The 8,266-nt window shown below is 35.8% G+C and overlaps 1 long non-coding RNA gene across 1 annotated transcript; it reads right to left on the reverse strand.

Moving 5' to 3' along the window:
* Window positions 1–3,091: 3,091 nt before the first annotated feature.
* Window positions 3,092–4,268, reverse strand: LOC113354226. Its single transcript, XR_003361736.1, has 2 exons — window positions 4,015–4,268; window positions 3,092–3,345 (listed from the first exon to the last, which is right to left on the reverse strand). It is a non-coding gene; the product is annotated as an uncharacterized LOC113354226 (long non-coding RNA).
* Window positions 4,269–8,266: the final 3,998 nt, after the last annotated feature.

Raw genomic sequence — 8,266 nt, forward strand, 5'->3', positions numbered from 1 at the left:
GGTGTATGTATTATTTCTTTTCGGTATTATATTTTGTTATATAATTGAAATATCACAAGTTGTGCGTTAAACGAAATATTGGGTGTGGTTGTTTTACCCCCGCTTTTTCAATTGATATCAGAGCAGGCAAACACATTTAAGACCTCATAAGTCTGTGTTTGTAGCAATCTGATCTCTATGGACCTACGAAGTATCTCACAAATTACATACATAGAGATGTCTTCCAAAGTTTCTAATCATGCCAAAAATCTTGGGTTTTCTTCAAAGGATAACTCCTTAGCATATTCTTCCGGATCCCGAGGGAAAAACAAGTAATTTGACATCATGTCATAATCAGAAACGGAACTCACTAGATCGTTGAAAAAATCTGCCGATATCATTGACTTTCAATATTCTAAAATCAAGACTCTTGAAGAAAACAATGATCAGCTCATTGATGAATTCGAGAAATCTCTTGAAAGAGAGTAAACTTTATTGCTATATTGAATCTTTCTCTAACAATATCGAAAAATTGGTTCAAGAAACTACTCTACAACGTGAAAAGATTAGTCTTCTTGAAGATACTGTTAGAGAAAACTTAATTAGAGAAGAACGTTTAATCAAGGCTCATTCATCAAGAATAAACAGTCATCATGTTGAAAAAGAGAAACTTGTTTCCTCTCTTCGATGTGCCCAAGAACAGTGTAACACCTTGAAAAGGGAAAACTCTGTTTTGATGAGAAAGTCATCCTCTGCACCTTCTTCTGATACTCAAAAGGCGTTACCCAGTGTGAAGAAAATCCCCTTTAAGGAACTACCCACTGTGAATCACTTGCAAAATTCGCATGTGCCGTAAAAGGTTATGAGTCAAGGCAATTATGTTTCTAATCCACGATGTTGTTCCTTCTGTGGGAAAAGGAATCACTATGCTTTTCATTGTTTTGCTAGAAAGAAAAAAATCTCACATCTTCATAATTTGCTTCTTTCTACTGTCAATGGAGTAAATCGTCCGACGACTTCTACAGTGAATTTCTTTCCTACAGAAAACCAGAATTCTTATAAGAATGACCCCTCTTCAAGAAATCGTCACAGGTTGAAAGTTCCTCTTTATGGTATAAACTCTTGTACCACTAATGAACACATTTCCTATACTTATAAGAACAAGTCTGGTAAGTCTAAATCGAGAAGATGGAAATCCTTCAACTCTTCTCCAATGGAACCGATCTCTAGAGGTCCTAGACTTAGTCCTCAGAAAAATCACTCTGATGGAATTTTAAAAGGGTTTATCACTAATTCCGCTGGGATAAGTTATAATTAATAGAAAAAGGGTAATACTCGATACAAACTCACAAAAGATTTGTACAACCCATCTCCCGTAATTCACAGTGAGAATACTTCTCACTTCTTTACCTGATTCCAGGTAATTTCGTCCTTATGTCTATCCTGAGAGTTGCAAGGATGATGATGTGGGAGTCTCAAGAATAGTTGTATTTTTTATGCGTTTTTTTTGTTAATTTTATTCGATCCCGCTGATCGTATCTCGAGATCTAAATTTCTAAATTATTAAGCCATGATTAACAAGTATTGTGTTTTCTTTTGTTGGTTTTTTTTCCTTTCCTCTTCTGTGACCGGTCCACGAACGTCCATGTCCTCTTCATATGAGTTCATAGGGTTTCCATAACAAGAGATTTCTTCTCCTGTTTACAAACACACACACACACACATATATATATATATATATATATATATATATATATATATATATATATATATATATATATATATTGTTGTAAGGACCCGTCGATATGAAAAACTTTAATCCGGGAAGAGAATTAGAAGAAGAAATGGCGCTGATTAGAAAGTAGGTGAAATAAGACCCTCATCTGTTTTGATTTTTCTTGAGCTTTGATTGTGAAATTGAGGTCTGGAACCGATTTTTTTCAGTTACGGTGAGTGGGTTGCTACTCTTTATTTTCTTAAACCCTAACGATTCTTCATATGCATGTTAACTCTATGAAAAATCGTTAAACTATATGATGTTTAAGTTAACGACCCTAATTCTGCTACTATAATTTTTTGCCTTAGATTTGGGTTATTACCTCTGTAATCGAATCTATTGACGACCCTAATTCTGCTAAAAACAGTCTCTCTGTGTTAAAAATTAGAAGCGTCGTCAATATATATATTCGAGTCGTCATCGAACTCTTATGGTTTGGATTAGAGTCGTTACTCTTAGTTGACGACCCTAGTTGCAAAACAGAAATACTCACTGTCCAAAATATTGATAAGGTCGTCATATTATTTGTTAGTGTCGTCATGTTTTCTATTACAGTCGTTTCTGTTTTAAAGAATAAGGTGATGACCCTTGTTCTGATAACATGAAATACTCAACTGATTTGTTCCTTTTTTGTGTATGTTCCTTTTTTGTGTATGTCCCTGGTCTGATCCAGACCGTATGACTACAAGTATGACGACCCTAAGTGTTACATTTTACATGGAGTTTTGGTTTTAGAGTCGTTCATGTATTAACCAAAAAACATAACGACTCTGGGTGACCTAGCTAAAAAGGGTCGTCAATCTGTATCACACTACCCTAACGATTTTTCATAACCTGGAAAAGTTGCAGGTTTGAGTCGTTATTAGTAGTGTCAATATATTGACGACCTCACAGAGTCGTTTGGGTATACACCCCTCGACTCTGACGACCCTTAAACTGAGTTGTTCCATAGTGGGGATGATTTGACCACTTGGAGCAACAAACACACAAATCGAAGGGTATAAGATGTTTACCTGATTATCTTGAGCTTGGGGTTCCTCATTTTGAGGGTTGGTTCCTTCATTTGTACCAATATTCACGGCTTCCTCTATTAACATCTCTTCATCAAACATCCAATAGTTGAGACAATCTCACATTCAACACAATCATGTTTATTATTTGAAGCTTCACCAACATCATTTCCTTCACTACAATCACTCATTTCTAAAAACCCTAATTTTTCCTACAAAAACTCTTCTTCTTCTTCCCAACCCATAAAAACACTATCTCCCACCCCCCTCCCCCAATTTTAACTCTTAAATCTGATTTTAGTTTGTTTTAAGAAAAGATTTTAACTTAAACAAACTAATTAACTTAACTAATCATTTAGAGATAGTTTAGCCATTTCAAAAAAAAAGATAAGGGATAACCCATATTTGCTATTTCATGACCTTTTTGTCCTGTAATGCAGGGCCCCTAATTATTTTTAGAGCCTCCCAATTAAACGAGGTTACTTTAAGCTCTTCTTCATGTTCTTAGTGGATTTCTTTTCAGCTCTTTTCGTGTTCATACTCATGCCAACAACTTTTTCTTCCTGGAAAATGGATCACCTACAAACATAGAAAAAGTCATCAATTAGCTTACTTAAATGACTCAAGTAGTCATTCCCAATAATTGGATCGAATTCCTAAGATCATCTCTAGTTACACAGAACCACCTAATTGTCTCTCAAATATTCTACATCAACATCCCCAATCTAATATTTCAATCTTATATGGCAGAAGCCAGGAATCTAAATAACGAAATTGGACAAACACTTGACACGTATAGGGAGGGAGTTAACAATGAGCACAATGAACCCGACGGTTCAGGAAATTCAACAAACACATGAAGTACAAAGGATTTTTGTTTTGGCAGCTCCAGCATACCATACACATGAAGTACATAGTTATTCAGTTGGATATTTACACAAACAGGAGATATTCACAAAATTAAATCAATGAAAGCCTACCATCAATTCAATCCAACCAATTCAGTCAATCCAATCTTACCATTTCAACCAATTCAATTCAATCCTATCATTTCAACCAATTCAATCAATTCAATCCTATCATTTCAACAAATTCAATCCATACCCAATTTCTATTTTAGAGTTTGATGATTGAAAAATACAAACAGTTAATTTAGGGTGTAGAAGGCGGAGAACGATGTTGGTGGTGGTGGTGGTGGTTCCATCGATTAAGCATTTACAAAAATACAAACAGTTAATCAAACGTTACCTGAAGTGAAGAAGATGAGTTTAATAACCAAACCAATCTGGAAGTATTTGTGGAGATACTAATGAAGTGATATTCACCCAATTCCAATTTAGGGTTATAGTTTCTGAAGTGGTTTAATCAAATCAAAACTCTGAAACCTAAATTCGAAATTAAGTACAGATTATTCGAAGTTTAAGGTATGGAAATTGGGAAAATTGATGATGATGAACATGGATTTTGATTTCGGTGGTGAAGAAAGGAATGAAGAGAGATAAGGCGATTACTGGTGCTGTTCAATTTTGTTTCAGGAGTAAGAATAATAGAGAAAGTTATTTGCGATTACGGACGTACCCTTCATCTCTGTACGTTATTACGATGGCCCATGAAAAAAATTGAAAAAACGGAAGGGTATAGTTGGAAGAAAAAAAACGAGACCAAAATTTCTGTCACTAACAACTAGGGCCGAACATGGTATCGGTTAACAGTTGGAAACCGACTGAACCAGACCAATAAGCAAGAAACCGAACCAAACCATTTAGATTTGGATTGGTTTGGTAAAAAAGTTGAAAAATCGACATTACTGGTTTGGTTTTGGTTTGACCTGAAAACCGAACCAAAAATCATTGGGGAACCGATTAATTTTTAAACTTAGTTTCTACCGTCGATTTAAAAGTATTAGATTCTACCCATTGATTTAGAGGATAAATAGAAACCCTAAATCTAATATTTCATTATGATACTCTCCCTCTTTCTCTTTCTCCTTCTCTCAGCCACCTCCATTCTCCACCCCCAACAACAGCTGCTGCTACTCGATTTTTTTCTTCCCGTCTTCCTTCTTTTTTATTTGTCAATAACTAAATTAAGATATATTATATATCTTCTTTTGATCTCTAGAATTAGAGTAAGCTTTAACTATTCTTGATTTATTTTTTTTGTCTGTATGTTTGTGTAAACCAATACTATCGGCAACTACAATTTTTTTATCTGTAAATTTGTGTATTTTTTTTTGGTTTGACATAATTATTGGTTAACCAAAAACCACTGGGACAAACCGAAACCAACTGGAGCCGTTTGGAAACCGAACCAATGGTTAATGGTCGGTTTTGGTTTAGATTTTTAGAAACCAATAATATTGGTTTCGGTTTTGGTTTGGCTAGAAACCGAACCAAAACCGACCATGAACAGCCCTACTAACAACAAACAAATCATTTTCTTTTATACTCCCTCCGTCCCACCATTAAATGACCTATTTGGTTTTAATTTTGTCCCATCATTAAGTGACCTATATCACTAAATAAGGAGATATTTCTAAAATTACCCTTTTAATTGATTATAAGAAATATAAGAAATATGCATAATTTGATAGACATGTTTATATTCGTTAGTAGGTGTTTTAAAATGCTTTTCAATGGTATAAAGTTTGCGAACATCCGTGGTGTAGTTTGAGAGATAAATCATTTCAAAATTTCATTAATTATTATCCATAAGGATATAATTGTAAAAAATGCTTAAAACTTTCTTTTTCCTTGCTTGCCTTAAAATTTGTGCAAACTTCAACTAGGTCACTTAATAGTGGGACGGAGTGAGTATTATAGATAAGAAGAATGTCGACGCGCCGGCTTGCAGTAATAAAGGAACCTAGTTTTCAAGCAAGTGTTTCAAGAAATTTGGGAGATCACCTCATCAATTATACAACGTTATACAATCATTGAGCAAGCCAAAAGGTAATGTTTTGATGTTGTCTGAAGAGATCCAAAATTGTCTATGGCTATAAGATTAGTATGGAAATTAGGAAACAATCTAATAACTATATTTCCGGATAACTTTGATAACTACTACCAGAGGGGAAAGATTGCTGAAATCCTTGGAGAAACTAATTTTGTTGATGCGCTGGTCGAGAACATCTCTAAGTTGGTGCAATTTTTGTATACTTCGGTTGGATTGGATGGTGATGATGGTCGGACGATCTTGGAAAAATTTGATTTCCTGGATTTCCTTATCCAGTCTTTTAATGAAGATAGTCCACCATACACTCGAAGGATTAACCTTACTTCTCTAAGAAGTGATGAAACTGCCAGACCAAGTGTTTCCGTTATGTTTAATCATGTGGAAGTCATTTCTTTTCTCAAGGATAAGTCCAGTGAATATGCTTCTTTTGGGTTGAAGACTATAGCTAAGAAGACTAAACATTTCAATGGTGTCTCGGAATATAGTGCTCGTGTTCTCTGTAGTTTTTCTTTGACCTTTGCATTTCATGAAACCTTTATGGCTCTCGAAGAAAAGAGAACGTTTATAAATTTTTCAACTTCGACTGGACAAATATTACCTGGGTTGCCAGAAAATATAAATGTTACGCAAGTTACTTGGGAGCCTGGAGGGAAAACTTCATTTATTATGCTCGATATGGTGTTGTTGATGAAGAGCTAGCTATTGAGCTAGGAAAGTTCGAGAAGATCTTAATTTTTGCCAAACATGGTGTCAATGACGGTATTAATCTTCAAACTGGTAGAGGAAGGCTTAGAAGCAATGTCTCTTTCATTGAGCCTACATTTTTTCCTCTTAGTCTAGATGCTCATGAATGTAGTTTTCGAGCTGTTTATGGTGAACATAACTTACAGCACGAACAAAGAGTGGCGAGAAGAGAATCTGTATCAGGCAATTTATGTTTTTCTAGCTATATTGCTCGATTTGGCAAAATTGGTCGGTACCCTTTGGTATCTCTAGTGTTTGGATTACCAAGCTGTTCTGCTTTTTGCGAACATACTAGTCACGTTGGGACTAGAAGTAATGATCCACGTAACATCCCCGGACGACGATAAACATCAGGAACTATTGACACTTTTACTCCTAGATTCAATCTAAGGAGACAGTAAAAATGTTAAGTTCTTGGTTGAGAAGAACACTCTTGTGAAGTTTCCGAGGATAAGAAGCATAAGATGGACAGATGGACATTTTACCCATGTTTCTTTGCATTTGACATCCGACCACCTGCGAGTACTGAACTAGAGCTGTTGGCAGCATGTGAGAAATTTAATTTTATCGTAAGGCTTTGTGGAGATCGTAATATTTGTGGAGTGTTCAGTCCAATTATAGAGCTGTTTGACTGGGAAAACAAGTTTTTCATGGTTGCTGAAGTAGTTGTTGTTTCTCAGAATGCTCTAAAGAATTGGCTCCATTCTCATAGGAAGCGACCCACTTCCTCATTCAGATAGGTGAGTTCCATCAAGAGTGTTTACTGCTACACCCCACTTCAATCTTAAATTGAAACTATAGAACTCATTAAGACTTAATTAAAAGTCATCCTCCACATGCAGTCACACTATCATATCAACACCATAGGGAAGGGACAGATAATAAAATTATCTGATAGTGTTTACCTTTAACTACCAAAAATTAGTTGTCTCATTCGAAACCTTGATCTTGGAATCTCCAGTCAGCAATGTTGAGTATCCTTCATGGCAAGTTTAATTATTTGAGCCTAAGCCCCATCCCCTTCGATGCTTTACTAACTATCTCCTTGGACAAGCCTTCCGTCAAAGGGTCCGCGATATTCTCCTTGGACCTTGTCCAATCTATGGAAATAACGCCTGTTGAGATTAGTAATTTCAAAGAATCATGTCTTCTACGCATATGTATAGACTTTCCATTGTAGAAGCTATTTTTAGCTCTACCTATTGCAGATTTGCTGTCACAATGTATAGATATAGCTGGCACAGGCCTATGCCAGAGAGGAATATCTTCTAAAAAGTTTCTTAGCCATTCGGCCTCCTCTACTGCTTTATCTAACGCAATAAACTCCGACTCCATAGTTGAGCGAGCTATACATGTCTGTTTGGAACTCTTCCAAGATACAGACGCACCTGCTAGAGTGAATACATATCCACTCGTAGACTTAGACTCCTCTGAGTCTGCTATCCAGTTCGCATCGCAAAATCCCTCAAGGACGGCCGGATACCCTTCGTAATTCAAACAAAAGGTCATTGTGTACTTCAAGTACTTTAGCACTCTATTAAGTGCATCCCAATGTTTCTGCCCTGGATTACAAGTATACCTGCTTAACCTACTCACAGCATAAGCAATGTCTGGTCTCGTACAATTCATCAAATACATCAGACTTCCTATGACTCTCGAGTATTCAAGTTGGTTAACACCTACACCCTTATTCTTCATGAGTTTGCAAGAAGAATCATATGGAGTGCAAACAGGTTTACAGTCAAACTGATTATATTTCTTAATTATGGATTCAACATAATGAGACTGACTCAGACTATAG

Source organism: Papaver somniferum, chromosome 2, assembly GCF_003573695.1.
Source record: "Papaver somniferum cultivar HN1 chromosome 2, ASM357369v1, whole genome shotgun sequence".
Classification (NCBI taxonomy): Eukaryota; Viridiplantae; Streptophyta; class Magnoliopsida; order Ranunculales; family Papaveraceae; genus Papaver; species Papaver somniferum.